Source organism: Dioscorea cayenensis, chromosome 12 (assembly GCF_009730915.1).
Source record: "Dioscorea cayenensis subsp. rotundata cultivar TDr96_F1 chromosome 12, TDr96_F1_v2_PseudoChromosome.rev07_lg8_w22 25.fasta, whole genome shotgun sequence".
In the NCBI taxonomy this organism is placed as follows: domain Eukaryota; kingdom Viridiplantae; phylum Streptophyta; class Magnoliopsida; order Dioscoreales; family Dioscoreaceae; genus Dioscorea; species Dioscorea cayenensis.
In genome coordinates, this window is record NC_052482.1 from 1,700,291 (window position 1) to 1,720,892 (window position 20,602).

A 20,602-nucleotide genomic window follows, 5' to 3' on the forward strand; every position below is an offset into this window, starting at 1 on the left:
TGTCTGTGTGCGCGCGCTCATGTCTTCACCTATTACGGCGCTTCATCGATCATGGCGCTTCACTGATTACGGCACTTCACCTATTACGGCACGATTATTACCTATATCTCATCATAGTTGCAGGTAAAAACTTCAATTTTTTCTACATTGTTTAAGATGAATTTTTTTACCATCATCCCATATTTACAGAATGCTAAATTCACATCCCTGCCACATTGCTTTTAGTTGTGCCGTCTTTCTGTCTGCTTATAGTCAAAAATTTTTGTTTATAAATAAATATTTATGCCCAAATTGTGTGCTGTGTTAATTTGTTCTGTGAGTCTGCTCAACCAAGAAACGATATTAGTTCTTGAATTTGTTGTTTGAAGTTAATGTTGATTTCTTTGGTCTTCTATTTCATTATTTGTTAAATATGCAGAAAGGCAAATATACCTATCTTGTATAGAAAATTTGTAAAATTTGAAGTGTTATAGATTTGTTTGAAGTTCAGAAGGGCAAGCATGCTACAAGTTATTGTGGATGGTGAAGAGAGCTGGTTCTTGTTTGAAGAATGCTTGGCGTGAAGAATATGGTTTAAATGTCCTGAATTACGGATAACGTCTTCAAGCTTGTTAAGCTCAGTTGTCAAGATTTGCATCTTGTTTCAACTTTGTGGCATTTGTCTTCACTTTTGGCATCAAGAGTTTACTGGGCTAGTCTTTTCAAAGTAGCTGAGGGGGGCATGGTTCCCATGGCCTTTCCTTTATGGGCGTTGACAAGTTTTTTCAAGCATCTTCCACTTCATTTTCAAACTATGGCTAGCTGTGCCAATGTAAACTTATTTAAAAGATTGTTTTGTTTCAGTAGCTGCCTGGTGGACTCGCGTTGGTGCATTCTGCTGCAAATTTGTTTTTATGTCCCATGACATGATTCATCTATCAGGAGTCAAAAGTGTTCTTACTATGCATTGGTACCTAAGTAGTTGAGATGAGTACTCCATTTTATACAAAACCGTATTTTTTTCTCTGTTCTTTTCTTTTTTTTTTTAAATAGTTGAGCTAAGTGCTTCTTTTTAGCATTTATTCTAGTTGGAATTATGTAGTATATTCAAATCATAACTGTTGTAGTTTGCTATAATGCTACTACGTTAGGTTTTTTTTTTCCTTGCATGTTATTTATATGAATGAAATTTGTGTTTTTGTTCTCAATTAACTGTTTATTATATATTGGTTCTCTTGATTATGCAGACTTTCTTGTGATTCAATGTTATAGCGGTTGACTCCATAACATGCCCCTTATGTTAATGTCAACCAATGTCAAGTAGGGTTGTTGATCACCCAGTGCCCATTGCGTGTGACACTTGATCACTTCCTTTCAATCAAGTCAGGTGATAACACATTTCTCTTGCTGTCCTATCCCCTAGGGGATAGGAAAGGAGTTTTTTCTTTATAAAGCAAGTGAATCTTGTCTCAGTGGTCAGGAGCATTGATATATCTGTGCCTGACTGACATAGCTGAGAAAGCTCGTTGCTGGTCAAAGAAAGGCAAATATTTGATCTTAGGCTCTGCTTGGGAGGGTGTTTCTTTTGGGGATTGATTTAGATTTAATTTTCTTCTGATGGGGTAAGCTCAATAAAGTTGATTATCATTTTTATCAACTGAAGGTTTCAAACTTTTATCTCAAGTTTGAACGTGGGGATATTCGAGTTATAACCTAGTAATCATAACATATTTTAGATGTGTTGGATCTTCTAATCTTTAATTTGTTTCCATGCCATGAAGGATGAGTTCTTGTTAATTAGATGCTTATTTAAACTGCTACCTTGCTCTAGTCTTTTTATTAGCTTGTTTTACTGTTTACTAGCTGTTAAGCCTTCTATAACATTGATTGGATTTTTATTTGTTGTATATGCTGTTGTTTAGATGTTTACTTCCTTGTGCTGATGCAGAATTGTTTTGATTTGTGTGCTGATGCAGAATTGTTTGATTTTGTTGGAGGCCATTGCCTTTAGTTTTTAATTGTTTGCTCTATTCATGACACACGCCACTTTAACTGCTTGGTCACCTTATCTCTTCATTAGATTTGGTGAGAGTCAAACAATCACTGGTTAGCCAATTGCTTGTTACCAATCAGTGCACGGGCAAAATACAAGGTCAAATCCTTTTGTTATTGTTCATGCATTGTTATGGGTTCATGTATTATTTACTAGGTTCGGGTGGGTCCTTTGTGGGATGTGGTGTATCTCTTCTCTTGAGGGTTGTATGGTAGGAGAGTTTTCAAATCATCTATGATGTACCCCGGGTTGTTAAGTCATCATAATTGATGCACTTTTGTACTTGCATGTCTCTTGATGGCATCTGTAGTTTTCGTCAAAATAAATATATATATATATATATATAGTGAGAATCCAGTTTGCAGGATCTTAAGCTCAAAATTGGTAGAGTGCTCTTGTATTTGTGGTTGTAGCTTTTATTAATTTACTCACAAATGCTGGAGAGGGTGGTGGTTCGAATCCACCAAGATCCGCCTTCTTGTCATATTGGCCCTCAAGAATATTGCCTTGCCATTTATTTGATTATTTTTTTTTGGAGTTATATTTGTTGCTTTGTATCACTGTTGAATGCTGGTAAAAAATTCTAAAAGCTCTAATGTATAGATAGCAAAATAAACCCCATTGAATTTAAGACCTTTAGCAATGTTATGTAGTTTGAAAATCCTATGACTCTCATGTGTTTGAAAATCGTTGGAGTCATAAGGTTATATCTTTATGATACAAATAGCTAGTGAATTAAACTTTGAAGGAAAAACCTAACAAATAACATGTTACCTGATTATTTCTTTATCAATCATTATATGATTGTGAAAGGGTTTGTTTTTGCATGCAATTTCTTTCTTTTCCACTTGAGTCCTTATTTAAGTGTTGGGATACAAACTTTCAAAGTTTAGTTGGAACTCTGGCAATTTAGTCATCAAGCTATTCAATATAATAATTTACTGATTACTAATTTGCATCACAGCCACGCAAGGCCAGGCGGGCGTGTAATCTATGTCTCATCATCAATGCCTCTCATCCTGATCACAGGTAAAAACTTATACCCTGCATCTACACCTGTTTGTACATTGTTCATGATGAATTTTTTGTTACCATCATCACGTACATACCAGAATTATGCATTCATATTCCAGTCACATTAATTTAGTCCTGCCGCCTAGCGCCCACAATCATGCTTTTGTTTATTGCTGTCTAATGCTCACGATCAAACTTTTATTTATAAAGCAATATTTTGGCCTAATTTGTTCTGTTTGTATTCATACAAATACTCAGTCAAGAAACAATATTATTTCACTAATTTGTTGTCTGAAGTTAATGTCAATTTCTTTGTAATTTTATTTTATTGTTTGTTGTACATGGAGAAAGGCAAATATACCTATATTGTATAGCAAGCTTGTATAATTTGAAGTTATTGTAGATTTTCTTGAAGTTTAGTAGGCCAAGCATGCTATATGATATTGTGGATGATGAAGAGAGCGGGTTCTTGTTTGAAGAATGCTTGGCATGAAGGATATGGTCTAATGCCCTGAATCACAGAGAGGGCCTTTCAAGTTGGTTAAGATTAGTTGTCAAGTTTTGCGTCTTGTTTCACCTTTCTGTTAGTTGTCTTCACATTTGGCGCATCAAGAGTTTACCCAGTGAGGAGGGCTTAAGTGACCTGGTCGCTCCTTTATGGCCATTGACGAATTTTTCATGTATCTTCCACTTCAGTCTAAAACTATGGGTAGTTGTGCTAAATTAAACTTTAAAAATTGCTTTCTTTCAGTAGCAGCAATTTTGGTGCTTGGTGGACTAGTGTGATGCATTCTACTGTAAATTTGTTTTATGCCCCATAATATGATAGTAATATCGCTGGTCATCAGTCAAAAGTGGTCTTACTATGCATTGGTTCTAAATAGTGTAGATGTGGTTGAGATTAGTTCTCTATTTTTTTAAGTATTATACAAAACTATATTTTCTTCTTCCATTTTTTTTTTTTTTAAATTAAGTTGTGCTAGGTGCTTGTTTTTGGCATTCATTCCACCGAATCTTTCAATGTTATAATAAATTTAGTATATTCAAATCATTATGATCTGTTGTAGTTTGCTATATTAATACTGTGTCAAGTGATATATTTATGTGAATGAATTATGTGTTTTAATCTCTTCAAAACAACCATTTGTTATATTTGTTTTGCAGATGTCATCATGATTCAATTAACCCTTTGTTAATGCCAGCCAATCTCAAAAGTAGGGTTGTGGATCTCACCCAAAGGGCATCTCTCTTGCTGTCGTATCTCCTCAAGGGATTAGAAAAGAGTTTTATAAAGCATAGCAAAGTTAGGTGCCTGATTGACGTAGTGTGAATTTGAGCAGCGCGTGCTCTGTGCTCGTGCTTCTTCTAATCAGGAGCATGTCGCTAGTCCAGGGCAGGCAAATATTTGATCTTATGCTCAGCTTGGTAGGAACTTCTTTTGGTTGTTTATTTCAAGTGAAATCTTTTCCGACATGTATGCATTTGTTGATTGCTTTGAATTGAACATTCTTCTGTTGTGGTAAGCTCAATGAAGTTGGTTATGATGTTTATTAAGTGAAGGGGCTTTTCCTAGCCATAGCTTGATAATCAAAATATATTGTAGATGTGTTGGATCTTCCAATTTTTGACATAGTTCCTTTCCATGAATGGGGGATGCGTTCTTGCTGTGGCTATTCAAATAGATTGTCATTGAAACTGCTATCTGTGCTGAAGTCTGTAGTCTTATTATTAGCTTGTTGATTCTGTTTGCTTGTTTATCTTTTTATAAGATTGATTTGGATTTTCATTTGCTGTATACGGTGTCATTTAGAAGTTCATTTTCTGGTGCCGATGCAGCAATTTATATTCTTGATTGTTTGATTTCTGTTGCAGGCCTTTGCTTCAGCTATAATTGTTTGCTCTGTCCATGAAGCACGCTACTTTAACTGGTTAGTCACATTTTCTCTCCGTTAGGCATAGTAAGAGTCCAATATACAGGAACTTAAACTCAAAATTGGCAGAGTGCTCTTGCATTTGTGGTTGTAGCTTTTATAAGTTTACTCACAAATGTTGGAGAGGGTGGTGGTTCAAATCCACCAAGATCCTTTTTTTTTAATGTCATATAGGTCTTCAAGGTTATTGCCTTGTCATTTATTTTGGTATATTGTTTTTGAGTTATATTGTTTGCTTTGTATAAGTGTTGAAACTTGAATGTTGTAAAAAATTCTAATAGCTCTGAGAATGGATATTAAGAGGATAATCTGGTATTGGGCTGTTGTTTTTTGAGATTTGTAAAACAAATTTTAAACTCATTGAATTTAAGGCCTTTATCAATGTTATGTGGTTTGAAAATCCTAGGAGTCATAAGGCTATATCTTTATAGGACAAACATAGTTAGCAAAATAAACCTAGCAAGCTGATGCACAGTTTGTCTTATAAAACAAATTTAAACATTGAAAAGCCAAAACTCGACACAAAACTGTTAAATGATGTGCTGGCAAGTTTTGATATGTTCATCTTTATTGGGTGTTAAACTATCTCATTATAGTATTCTTTATGTGGGTTAGCTTGACTTTTTGCATTTGAATGTTTCTTTCAATTTTCTTCTTTGGTTTTTGATATCCTTGAAAGTTATTCTCAAATATAATATAGAGTATTCAGAGGAAAGTCGTTCGATTTGGAATTTGGAGCTTTTGGGTGTTAATTAGGTAAGTACACATTATATTATATATCCTGAAAATTTTAGATTTCTGAACTTTTAAAAGGTCCAAGAGAAAAGAAATTATGCAATTATTACAATTATTATTGATACCTTGGACATCTGATATATAATTATTTAAAAATTATTATTATTATTATTATTTATTTATTTATTTTATGTTGAAATTTTTACGCAAAATGATGTAGCTTTTTAATGTATTATTTTTTTTATTTATTTAATTATGTATTATTTGAATACATTGTTAAATATTATGTTTTGAAATAATTGGATATATTTTTATTGAAAATGGGATCATCTAAATATCTGGATTTCGACTTTATCAAACGTTTTGGACATGAAATATTTTGACACAGTATTCATAGTTCCCAAATTAATTTTGCAATAGCCCTGGGGTTAAACACTGATCGTGTCGACATGTACTTTGATATAGAAACTATAGTTTTCAACCATTTTCTGTCGGTGAAGAATAACGGCCTCTGACAATTCTAGCTTGGGTCACCGAGGATAAACATATGAATTCTGTTATTTTGTTTTGGCAATAGTTGTTTGTTAAAATAAATTTGATTTTTAATTTTTGATTTTGATAAATTATGATTTTTTGTCTATGATCCCTATATTCTTAGTGGGTGTTTACTGGGCTGTCAAACTCATGAATGCTGTTGATATCTTTTTTCAGATCAGGAGTAGAGTTAAGTGGCGGATAGCTTAGCGGGGTCGTTAGGCAATCACGGAATAATTAGCATGTAATAAATCTCATTTATTGTGGACTTACGTTTTATTTGAATATGTTTGTATTGTTTTTGCAAAACACTAAATCGGTTTCTTTGTTCAGTTTTGGATCAGGTTTTTGAGGCTTTGTATGTATACTTAGTTCTAGTCATTTAGGTGTACGACTGTTGTCAGCATCTCTGGTCCATTGAGTCGGCTTCAGGCCATGACAAAGCAAATGATCAACTTCCTCTTGTTAACTCATATTTTATATTTTCAGGATTTTTTTTTAATTTTTAACCCAATTAAAAAAAAACTTGTTATGGTTAATTTTACAGCATGTGCGTTACATGTCATTGTTAAATCATTTTAATTTTTTTTTGAAGTTCCTACCCATTCTATGTGGCTTTTTTTCCTTGATTTTTATATAGGTGATCTATTTTTATTTATTTATTTATTACAATTAAAAATGGTTACATATAAAGAGTTGAGTTTTACAAAATATATATATATATATATATATTTGTGCCCTCAATTTGTACGAACTGATAGGAGATCTGATATCAATAAATAACATGATCATTAATTATAAGTGTTTTTATTTACTATATATGCTTTTATTTAGTATGCTTTAACATTTTTATAACTTATTTATTATTTATTTTATTTTGATAAGACATTGGATGTCTTGTGCGTTTTTATGCAGTAAACATGAGGGAACTCACCGTTCAGGTGTTGGCGACAAATTAAAGTAAGAGATATAAAACTTATTACATGAACGGTAGTGGGATGGGTGAAATGAAAAATTAAATAGTTCGAGTTCACATTTTTGATTTGGGGTGCAAAATTTAGACGGTCCCGTAATTATAAATTAAATTAAAAATTAGACAACTACTAGATAACACAATAATTTATCACTTTTTGGTGGTATATGGGTTAGCACCGCTTGAAAACCATGTATACGTGTGTAGTATTATAGAGTATTGTTCATGTATTGTTAAGTATATTGGAATCAAATATTATTTAATTTGGTCAAATATCATAAACTAGGTCTCCTGTGTGATGAACTCTATTCTCCATTTTTTTTAAGAGTTGTACAGGGGAGTATATACTATTATAGCTAGGGTGATAGTTTTTGATATATTATTTTAAATACATGTGGCAGTGTATTAATCAGTTTATCTATCCTTGATAGTAAATTTTAAAGGAGTCATTAAGTCATTATAATTTGTGTATTTCCACATCTACTTATCCCTTTAACATTTTTAGGTAGAGAACACTTATCGCTTTATGAAATTGCTCAACGTCTAGGAAATCTACACATTTTTCTTAAGTTCAAGTTCAGCATGCATCTAGGCTCATGAAACTGGTCAACGTCTGTCTATATTCCTTGGTATTCATCTTCGCCAATAAATGAGATGGTGGGATGAAAGAATAGATAAACCGTTTTGCTCATGAATGCTAGACTCTATGCATGTTGGGTCAATTTCCACATCTATACATATTATTAAAGTAGATGTATAATCTACTCCCAGAGTTATTCAAGAAACAAATTTATATTTTTTTATTATATTTAATTTTTTATTTATATCACTTGTGATATTAGTAATTGAAAACTTTAATTGCACTTATTTATTTGTGCATTAAATATCGAAAAACTTTTGAAATTTAAGATATATAACAAGTTTCATTGTTGGAGTTGTTTTAATTATATTATTTTTTATACATAATATTACCTCAAAATTCCTCCCAATTTTAAAAACTTCGATGCAAAACCAGAGAAAATGCGTAGTTTATGATAAAAAGATGCTTGATATGCAACATCAGTTATGCAAAACAAATGTTTAGAGGTGACAAGCTTGCATTTCATTATATGCATTTGTATCTATGGAAATGCAATGGTCAGAGGTATTTGGTTCATTATATTAATGATGACATTGTTGTTTCACAATGGGATTTTGCGTGAGTTCAAAACAAATGTTGCATTACCAATGATCAAGTGATTTATTGGCAGTCTGATCCTTATTAGAATCTTTCGCAAGTGGTGAAAGTTCAAATCATGGGTAAAGCCACATTTCTGAGAGTCAGTAATGGTTGTGTGCGACTGGTTCCAGCGCCAATATATGTATAGGCCTTACCCTCATTTGTTCCGTCGAGGTTTTTTGCACACCGTTACTTTTCTTAGTGGCTTAGCCGTTCATTTTAGTGAAAAAACAAATGTTGTATTGAAAGCTTCCTGAATCATTGTGGATGTGTCATTAAAATAAGAATGATTGTCTACGTTCTTCATCTAATCAAGTACATTGAACAAAATCATTAGTGAATATGTATAAGAAAAATGAAATTTCTTGACACATTCACTTAAAAGTGTTTTGTTATGCATGATCATGTATATATACATTGATCTCTTAATAAAATAAAAACAATGATAAACTAAAAGAGACCTGTTATTTTGACAAAACTTTATAGAAAATAAAATCCAAATAAAATAAAATGATTAAATATTTGACCTTTTGGTCGTATATCTCGTCTTGCCAGTAAATTGAACTTGTATGGCTGTTTTGGGATAATGGAATCCATTGAGGCTGTGTGAAAAGAACATAGGAGTTTATGTTGATGCTGAGATGAAGATGAAACACAATCTCAGTCCTTGACCAAGTGCTTGATGAAATTCCAGCTCACAGATCCTGGAGAGCAAAAGAGTTTGATGAAATGCCCTTCAGATTGCTGGACATCTGAGAAGAGAAATATAAGGCATTTAGTGGAGAGACTTTTCAAAAGAGTTAAACAGCCAATGAGCATCTTGCTCTTCAGTACCTTTTATAATAAAAAAAGTAACAGATAAAACACAGACATCACTATCATCCCATTGGAAACTGGATACGCATGACCAGCTATTGGTCACACCACTCCACTAAAGCTATACTGATTGGCTAGGAACAGACAACAAGAGATACACCCACACTAATGCTTTCTCTCATAACACACCATACACACTCAGGCAACACACTAATACCCATACATGACCTTTCCCGTTTATGACAAGTGCCATGCTGTCCACCATCCTTCACCCTGATCCGGCCAACCAACGCCTGCACCAACCATGTCTTCAATCACCATCAACAGTTTACTTGATTTATATTCAATAACTAAATATGAACATGAGACAATATATCTCATGAATCACTTAAATGACAATATTTATGAGATATATTGTCTCATAAATGCTCCTGCTATTCTATTGCATTCTGAGATTGAACTAAGGCCCAAAAGTTTGCAATCTTTGTTGCAACTCTTTTTAAATGGAGCTTGCTTGTTGCAGTGTTCCAGTGTTCCCAGCTGTTGCTTTAACTACCCAGGCTGAAATGAAATCTGAGGCATTTGAAGTGTTTCATCAATGCTATCCATTTGAAGTGCAGATACAACTGTTGGAAGAATGACAGTCCCACTTCGGCTATTGTAAAGAAACAAAATGGGTATAAATAAAGATAAAAGGGTTAAGCCATTAAGCCCACCCATTGTTGTTAATCTAATTAATCACCTCCCTAATGGGCCCACTAGCACTTATTAAATTCTAACAACAACTACCCTGGCTGAGATGCAATCTGCAGTTGAAACGAATTCCCTCAAGACATTTGAAGTGTTTCATCCATGATATCCATCAAATTATTCATTTAAGTATAAAAGCACTAACTTTTTTTTCCACCATAACTGCATTGCTCCTCAAGATTAAATTTGACAACAAATACATTCCTTAGATTATCCCCCACCAACAACATCAGTCCAAAGCTTCTAAAACAAATAAATAATCCAATAAGTACCATAGCAAACTAAAAGACAAAATCAGAAAAGGGAAAGCAAAGAGAAAATCAGCTCAGCCATAAAAACCTAAACAATAAATAAATTTAATACCACAAATTGAGAAAAGTCAGCTTAGCCATAAAAACAAAAGACATTCCATGGACACAACGATGCATAGAATTTAAAAAAAAAAAATAGTTTACCAGTTAATATAGAAAATGCATGAAATACATCAAAAGAAAAACAAAAGAACTAAGATATATATGATGAGGCTTCAAAATGCTGATCCATATAAAAATCTGTAAGTTGGTAACAAGTTACAACTGATAATCTTAACATGTTATGTCTTTGTAGTCTTTCTTTCTGTTAGTAAGCGCCTTTCAAATTCATTTATCTTTTAAATAATTGCAATATTCACAAAATAGTTTCACACTGCAGCATTTGCTGGACCTCTGAAATTATTTTTTTCTGCACCAGCATTATCTTTATTAGTGTCTGGATGGAGCTTCTTTGGAAACTACAAAACAATAAGAATTAGTGAAAGGTATACACAGGATAAATAAAGTGAAGAGGCAAATTAAAGCTCTCATATATTACTTGAGCAACAGTGAGATCAACCATAAACACAAACAAAGATGTACAAACAATGATTAAAATTTTGCATTGTAAAATATCAAAATAGAAAAATTCCGCCACAATAACTTAAATTAATGAAAAGCAGACTTCCAACAGAACTTTACTAATATAATAAGCTTTCTTTATCCCGAATGCTTCTGCATTCTTGCTGATGGCAGGTGACTTAATTAAAAGCTTTGAACAACGAATTGAGACTTCAGAGTGGGCTTGGCTTTTCTTGTAAATGAAAAGGGTCCGTATTTACGTCACACCCCTTGAAAATGATTAAAATTATTCACCTCACCATCATTTGATCAATTTTTTTTTAAATAATAGACGACAATCACTTTTTTTTTTAATATAAATAATACTGAACAATGCTAAAGCCGGATGTATAGTGTATATATGTATAGTATAAGAATACCCTTTGATCAATTAGTTTTTATGTTAGTTAGTACTTAAATCCAAAAAAAAAAAAAAGCTGTACACCAAATTATAACATTATTTTATTTAGCTTTGGCTTAATTTGCTCTTTTTATTGTAGAGGTCATACTCCAAGTTTAGATTTGAGTCTCACTTTTTTATCTATATCTTTTCTATTGTACTTGTGTATGTGTATATATATATGTACATATATCTTGCCTATTGTACTTGTATATGTGTATATATATGTACGTACCTATGTTTGATACAATTTCATGTTTAGTAGGGGCTTGTTTCTTTTTTTGGCTGGATGCTATATACATCTATCACAACAGACAGGTGCGACATAAATATATATAGTGTTTGGATTCAAAAGTAGAAAGGAAAGTAAGAGGAAGGAAGGGGAGGGAAAAGAAATGTTCAACTCTTGTTTGGATAGACAAATTTTATGGAGGGAAAGGAAATGAGAGATTTTGTTTAACCATGTTTGGTTAAAGAAGGGAAGCGAAAGTAAAAGCTATATAATAATATGATTTACCAATTATACTCTTATTATTAAGTAAAAAATTACTTATTCCTACTTAAACACATACATTATAAATATCTCAAATAAATTCACACTTTAAATAGATTTTTTAAATAAATACTAAAATTATTACAATTATCATTATTATTTTAATTTTGATTTTATTCTTTAATTTTGCCCCATCTCAAATACCACCATTTATTTTTCTTTTGAAAATTGATAAGAGTACAAGTGTACGTGTCGATCGAGTAATAATAGTGTGAATAAAATAGAGTGTTGGTCCACGGGGAGAGTACTAGTAATGACTCTAAGCCCGAAAAATAACCTAACATAGTGTTTGGATTCAAAAGTCGAAGGGAAAGTAAGGGGAGGGAAGGGGAGGGAAAGGGAGGGAAAGGAAAGGATGGGTTCAACCCTCGTTTGGATAGACAAATTTTATGGAGGGAAAAGAAAGGAGAGTTCTCTAATAAACCTTGTTTGGTTACGGAAGGGAAATGAAAGAAAAAGATATATAATAATATGATTTACCAATTATACCCTTATTATTAAATAAAAATTACTTATTTCTATTTAAACACATGCATTATGAATATCTCGAATAAATTCACACTTTAAGTAGATTTTTTTAATAAATATTAAAATTATTATTTTGATTTTGATTTTTATATTTTATAATAAAACACAATTGCATTAATGTCTAATCACATAATTTATAAAAGAAAATAAATTATGTGGAGATTTGAAGCACAAATAAACTATTGTCTATCATATAACCATATAATATTTGCATAAAGAAGACAAAAACAAAGTCTAACATAAAAGTGAAACCAAAATATATATTTCCCAAACATCAAATTTTTTAAATACAAACAAATTATTAGTCATCAGAATCTATAGTTGAAAGAACAATATACCTTTTGAATAGCACGTTATCCTATGTAGCACCACGCATGAACAATTAGTCATGCCGATGCAAAGTAGCTTCTAACTATTCTTAGAATAGTTCCTCTCTCGATTATGCATCACCAAATTACTTAATTAGGATTTAAAGACCAATTCCTCCTACAATTCTATATGGATCATCACAAGATCACTTTATCATTTTGTTAATAAACCTATTTTAATATTTTAATTCATAGTATAATAATCATGTTGAATTAGATAATTATTAGTTTTTTTTCTCACTCAAAAGAAAATTTTAATTTTATTTGTACTTCGAATAAAATTTGGATAGTAATAGAATTATATTAAGAATAGAATTCTATTAAGGTAAATTATTCTAATGATGAATTGAGAAATAAAAAATACAATATAAACAAATAGATAAAAAAATAAGCAAACAAAAAAGAAATACATAAAAACAAATATTGTGATGGGTGTCATGTGAATACTTGATTAAAATAAAATTAGATTGAAAAAAGTGAAAGAAAAAACTTATGAAGTGGTGTTATGTAATTAATTTAAAAAAATTAAGGGTAATAAGGTCTTTTAAAAAATTTTAAAATCTTTACGAGGTTCTCCCTCCCCCGGCACCCCAAATCGGGGGGCCAGGAAAAGGGGGGTTTCGGAGGGTTTTGGAGGATCAGAGTTAACCCTTCATTTTCCTTCGTTAAATTAAAAATACCAACCCAAACGAGGGAAGGGCCGACTCTGACCCTCCAAAACCCTCGCTTTACTTTACGTTCTCTCGCCGGCCCTCAATCCAAACATAGCATAAATGAATGAATGTTGTGTAGTGTGTGAACAAGAGAATACGGGAAATAATAGGATAGAAGTCAAGGAAGAAAGCGATGTCACTGGGCATAGTATTCCTATAGGGCTATGAAGTATAGGACAAAGGTTGTCTAAACATGCAATTCTATTTGAACTGAAAGATTTTCAGAAATATACTCAACCCCGATTTCTCAGGAGAAGAGTAATTGAATAGGTACAGAGTTGATGCAAATATCCACACAATCGCATTAACACTCTGTGAAACCTTATTGTGGGCCAATGACAATCTCTTAAGTAGATAATCTTCCCTCACAGAAAAAGATTATCCCTAATCCGAATACAGAATAAAAATGTGATTTCTCCTAAAATCCACTCCACATGATTGCAAAAGACACGGAGTTTATCACTAACCCACTCGGAAGGATTGCGGGAGATAAACTCTAACCAGAGATGTACCCACTATCCTCTCGAATTGCGGCAAATCTATGCTAGGTGGGAATTTCTTCTCATCACGTAGCAATACCAAATATGATAGCTATAACTTTCACCTCGTTAGTAACCAAGCATTCAATCACACAATTAGACTTAAATATATGAGATTGCAATTAAGAAAACAATCAAAGCATTAAAGATCTAACAACCAATGTCAAAATATAAACTCTAGAGTTCAACTATGCCCAAAAATCTACAAATTAGCCCTCCATTAATAGAACACAAGCATTCAAGGTACAAATAATAGGGGGAAACATGAAGAACATGAAAACCCCATTCTCAATTGCGTCGGTGAAGAATTGCCGAAAACCCCAAAATGAGCTTCCACGCATGCTGCCAAGGTGAGCTTGACGGCTACGATCTTCAATTCTCTTGAATGTTGAGCCAATCCCCCTTGAAATTACTCCTTAGGTGCTAGATATTAGTCTCTTATCTTCCCTAACTTCGCCTCCAAGAATCGGCCCAAAAAAAAAAGATAATCACCTAAAAATCCTTATCATGCCTATTTATACCCGAGTGCTTACGGGTTGCTTACAGGAGTAAGGACGTGGCAGTGAGGGAGTTGGAGAACATAGTCACGAGCCTTACGGGACCACTTACGATCGTAAGTCACGGCCGTAAAGTCTTCTGTTTGTGTTATGGTCTAACTTATTACCATAAGCGTTGGACCGTAAACTTCACTGTGTTAATGCTTCTTGAGACTGCCCTTATGAGCGTATGCTATGGTATTAAACTCCTCTAGATGGTCCTCATGGGCATCCTTACGTACGTAAGCCGTGCCCGTGAGGTCCTCTGCCTTAGCTCTGAATCCCACTTTACGGTCATAAACATGCGTGCAAGGTCTTCTGGAATTGACTTACGGCAGTAAAGTTGGCTGTAAGCTGTTAGTAAGCCATATAGTTTTGCCTTGTCCTTGTATAAGTGATGCCGAGAAAGCTCCAACTTCATCGTTTGAGGTTTGAAATGCTTCTTTTGGCGCTCTCTTGTCTTAGAGTGATGTCATAAGCTTGTTAAATCGAAACACACTAGATTTAGCATCGAATTCCATAAAATGATTCTAATACATGCCGGATGATTGTACAAATTGGTGTAAAATACATTTATGTTCTACACTCAATAGAAATATATCATATATTATTGTCTTGTATAGAAAAAAAATGTTGCTATTTACATCATCACAATGGACTAATGCTTGATTAGGTCTACTAAAATATAAAATAATTAAATTAACATAAAAGAGAAAAAGAAATACATAAAAACATGGATATGACATGGGTGTTATGTGAATACTTGATTAAAATTAAATTAGATTGAAAAAAAGTGAAAGAAAAAAACTTATAAAGTGACGTCATATAATTAATTTAAAAAAATTAAGGGTATTAAGGTCTTTTAAAATATTTTAAAATTTCTAAGAGATTCTCTCTCCAGGCACCCCTAAATTGGAAAAAAAGTGAGATTTCGGAGGGTTTAAGTTAATCTTTCCCTTTCTCTTTGTTACATTAAAAATATCTATCCAAACGAGGGAAGGGCGCACTCTGACCCTCCAAAATCCTCTCTTTGCTTTACTTTTTCTCATCGTGCCCTTAATCAAAACATAGCTTTAGGCCCTAACTTATATCCATGTTTAGCATGCAACTCATATGCATGCTTAGTGGCATCTAATCCAGCATTTTTTAATTTACTATTATTATTTTTTTGTTGATTTGGGATGAATAATAAAAATTTATTGTCCAAATCAATGTCAACGGATTCTTTGTGGTAAAAAGCCATGGGAAGAATAATAGTATTATAATTGTTAGAGTTTGTGACCCAAATTCTATATTTGTAATCGAGTCTTTATGATTTGCCATGTGAGTAAACCTGTCTTTAACCAAACTAAAGATATATTAAAATTCTAATTTTAAATTAGTTTAGGTAAGATTAGTTAATTTAAATAATAGTAGGATTTTATGGTCTATAACTCTACAGAAAGGACCATGGGATGCCAAGTAGTTAGTAGAATACCAACAAGAGTCTTGGGTAGCAATGTAGTCATCATTGTGTGTGATAAACACCGTTAAATAAGCTACTCTTTTGTACTCTATCTTCAATATAGTAGATCTCTCATCCTCTCCCCATGATTTTTTCCTATTTTGGGTTTCCACTTATATCTGTGTGTTTTTTTCCCTCTTGTTTTATTTTTGGCCTATTATCATTTGTTTTTATCCTTAACAAAAATATGATGAACAAACTATATATGTGTCAAGGTTAGAAATGTAATTATGAGATAAAACCTTTTGCTCCTCTTGGGGAAAGGATGAGAGATCTACTATATTGAAGAGCAGTCTGCTTAACGGTGTTCTTCACATACAATGCCTCTTGTTGGTGTTCTACTTATAACTTGGCACCCCATGTGCTTTTTATAGAGTTATAGACCATAAAATCCTATGTCATTTAAATTAACTAATCCTATTTAAATTAATTTAAAATTAGAATATTAATATATCTTTAGTTTGATTAAAGATAGGATTGCTCACATGACGAATCATAAAGGTTCATAACTCGATTACAATTAGAATTCGGGCCACAAACTCTAACAATAATTAGGTGGATTTTAAAATAAAAATAGATAAGTTACAAATATTATTAAATTTTTTTTGGAAAAATAGAAAATACAAATTAAAAATAAATCCAATTAAAATTAAGGATACCAAATAAATTTGAAAGGCCAAAAAAAAGTCTTATTTTTACGATTAAATTTGTTCTCTACCAGATTACTCATGGTATGCTATTCGCATGTTAAAAAAAGACTTTATCTCATCGGGACCTTAGCTTTGGCAAGCTTCAAATATTCAAAATTATAATTCAAATTGAAAAATGAGATATTAATTTCGAAGATATTTTTTTTACAAATAAATTATAATGGATAGTTTTGATCATTTTTAAGATTTGACAAAGGTGACTTAGAGTTGTCTGTTTAAAATTAATGTGGATGGAAATTTATATGTGATATATTCTGAATTTAATAAACAAAAAGTATTCCGTGTTTTGAGAAGATATTCAAATCTACCAGCAATGTAAACTTAATATATATATATATATATATATTCCAGAAACCAAAAATTTAACAATTTAATCTGATGCTGTGGACCCATCAATTGTGGTCATATGAGGCTCAGTATTTGTGATTGATTAAAGACTTTGATCATTCTTTTAATAATTTTTATATCAATTTAATTTTATCAACATCTTGAAGGTAAATTATTTTAAAATATCCTTTATTGATAAGATTTTGCAAGAAACTTACCTCAATTTTTCTTTTTCTTTTTTTTTAAAAAAAACCTCAATTTCATGTTCCAATGGCACATTAGGGTTTTGTATGTTGATGACCAACAATCATCGGGTAATTTTATTCTGTCTGTACCTAAGTATGTACTTATTTCACTTTGAGCACCTTATTTCAATTTGTATCAATTTGAGCCTCGCAATTTGATTTCCTTACAGCGGGAGGCACTGAGATGATTCGGTGAGGGTTTCTTGATGTGTCCACCGAATCCGGTAGTGGATTTTATTTTTTTCCGTGTCGGATGAAGATGTGGCATTACCAGCTGGATGACTTATCCGAGTGGCGGCCCTTGTTGCCACGGAGGATGCCACATCAGCCTCTTCTCTCTCACTCTCCTCCTTTCCCATTCCTTGCCCGTTAGCTTTGCCATAGAGAAAGCCAGCCGTTCCCCTCCCCCTTTGTCGTTTTGCCCCTTCCCCTTGCTTTGCTCGCCAGCCATCCGTCGGGGTCGTCATCTTTGCCTTAGAGAACGCCAGCCATCTTAACGCCAGTCACACGCTTTGCCTCCTCGTTTTGGCCCCTCCAGAGGCTTGGAGAACGCGAATTAACCAGCCGTCCACCATATACCAGATGAAATCCTCTTCCGAACTCTTCAAGATTTTGGAGGACTTTAGATAGTTACAATGTTACTTGAATTTATTATTTGAGTACATTATATTTAGATCATTTTTGTATAGAAATTCATGCAGTGAATTAGTTGCTTCATCTTCACTGTTATTTTTGTATAGAAACTACAGGTTATTTGCTTTCGAAATTGTTTGTAATAATTTTTTTTGTTGCTATTAATGAAATTTAATTTTGTGTTAATTGGATGGATGATACAGCAGAAACTTTGATAATGTTTGAATTTCAATTTAACTAATGTGTTGTCTTATCATAATCTGTATTAGCTGAATTGAGTCAGCAGTTGTTTAAATATCAATGAATTCAACATGATATTCAAGCCATTTATATCAATACCAAGTTTGTATTTCCTGCATCTTTTTAACAATTACCATTTATAACGATAAGCATTTTTCTAATGAACAAATGACCCTGAGAACTCGATATAAAAATATTGGGATCAAAATTTGCAGTTTTCATTCATATTATGTTAAGTATTCTTGGAGACAAAAATATATATGTTTACAATATCATAATAGCGATAGCTTTGTCAATAGAAACTAAGCACATCTATTAGTAGCTTTTACATTGTCAAAATGCCACTAATATGTCAAAACAATCTAATAAGATTATGAGATCGCTCTTGACTAGTATTTCTGCACTGGTGCAAACTTTCCAATACCGGGAGGAACCCATTCTTTTTTTCTCTTTTTCATTGGAGGTCCCGCTTGAGTTCTGTATCACCGCATGCCGACATGCTTAAACATGAGTTGCAATTACATTTCTTCCTATTATAGAAAAAAACAAACATAAACAACATCCTTAGTTAAATTAAATTGCATCACAATGACAATTGAATACTCATTAGCGAATAATATGAAGTTTGCATAGAAGCATATTAAGTAAGCTCATTTAAGTATACTTACTATTAGTTTACCTAATCGTATTGCATAGACATTTCCTAAACATACTATGACCTTCTAAAATTCTATTTCTTAGAACTCTTTGTACTGAATTATTAACAAACATATAGTGTAACAAAAGTAAAGTATAATTCTTTGTACTGAATTATTAACAAAAGTAGAAAACATATTAGAATAGAATGATAATCCAACCTTTGCACATTGATTACGAGCGAGGTTCCAGTCTATGCGATCATATATTAAGTAGTCGCCCAGGACCACTCCTCAATGTCCACTTATATTAAGTTTTGCAATTAAAATCAGAAATCACCCAGGACCACTCTTCAATGTCCATTTATTTTAATTCCTTATTGAAATAAGAACTCACCTAGGGACCACTCTTCAATATCTATATTTAAAGACAGACATGTAGTCTGAAAAAAGTACATCTTATTGAATTGTAAAAGTTGTCAGTTAAGCATTATAAAAGTTGCCACTTTAGCATTAGAATTACATCTATTGCAGATGCTGAATGCAAATCATCAATGTACTCAAAAGAATTTACACAAGCACCACTGATGCTAACATTGATATAAAATTCTAATTTCATGACAAATTGGCAATGTACTTACGATAAGTTGGAGATACTAATTCTGGGGGCCTTATCGCCCAATCGACGTCCATCATGCAGTCATTAGGCGCAAATGGAGGCTATTATATGCTTGAGAACTGGTTTGCGTTCTCGGGGCCTCTGAACTAGGGTAAAGGAGGGGGCAAAACGAGGAGGCAAAGCGTGTGACTGGCGTTAGGATGGCTGGTGTTCTCTAAGGCAAAGATGACGACCCCGACGGATGGCTGGCGAGCAAAGCAAGGGGAAGGGGCAAAAGCGGCAAAGGGAGGGCACGTGGCTTTCTCATGGCAAAGCTAACGGGCAAGGAACGGGAAAGGAGGAGAGTGAGAGAGAAGAGGCGATGTGGCATCCTCCCGTGGCAACAAGGCGCCACTCGGATAAAGTCATCCATTTGGTAATGCCACATCTTCATCCGACACGGAAAAAAATAAAATCCACGTACGCATTCGGTGGACACGTCAAGAAACCCTCACCGGAATCATCTCGATTGCCCTCCCGTTGTAAGGAAATCAAATTGCGATTACTCAAATTGATACAAATCGAAATAAGGTGCTCAAAGTGAAATAAGTACATACTTAGGTACGCACAGAAGAAAATTACCCAACAATCATCCTTAGCCCGATTGAAAAAGTAAAAATATTATAATTAATTTTGTCATACATCAATTTTTATGTGTTATAATCATATCCATCTGGCGAGTCTATTATTTTCGATACCAAATCAATAATATATAATGACATAATTAATATTACGTTAGGACCATTTAAATTCTTTTTAAGTCCACTAAGTTAATGAACTTAATGAAACAACCACCCAATTTAATATTTTTAAATATTGATGTTCGATCTTGTGACTAACATTTGTCAAAAAAACAACCCAATGAATGTTGTCATACATGGCTCAATATTCGTCACTAATTATTTATGTAGAGTTTGGTACACATCTATCTTTAAAGGCATGTGTTGTAGTTTTTAAAAAATTATATTAAAATCTCAATTATTATTATTAGTATTATTATTATTAATTTCTTCAACATCATTTTTTTTCATTAATATTCTGTTTTATAGAAATAACATTATTTTTATTATGAAAAATCATGAGTTATAGAGTAATTTA

General features: G+C 32.7%; 1 long non-coding RNA gene across 8 annotated transcripts; it reads left to right on the plus strand.

Annotated features, from left to right (window-relative positions):
* Positions 1–266: 266 nt before the first annotated feature.
* Positions 267–7,282, plus strand: LOC120273686. 8 transcript variants are annotated; one of them, XR_005540603.1, is made up of 6 exons: positions 267–949; positions 1,227–1,601; positions 2,997–3,061; positions 4,919–4,974; positions 6,424–6,490; positions 7,162–7,280. It is a non-coding gene; the product is annotated as an uncharacterized LOC120273686 (long non-coding RNA). The 8 variants fall into 8 exon arrangements; XR_005540602.1 differs by lacking the exon at positions 7,162–7,280 and adding an exon at positions 6,580–6,854; XR_005540605.1 differs by lacking the exon at positions 7,162–7,280 and having other exon boundaries at positions 1,227–1,366; positions 1,434–1,601; positions 6,424–6,589.
* The last annotated feature ends 13,320 nt before the right edge of the window (positions 7,283–20,602 follow it).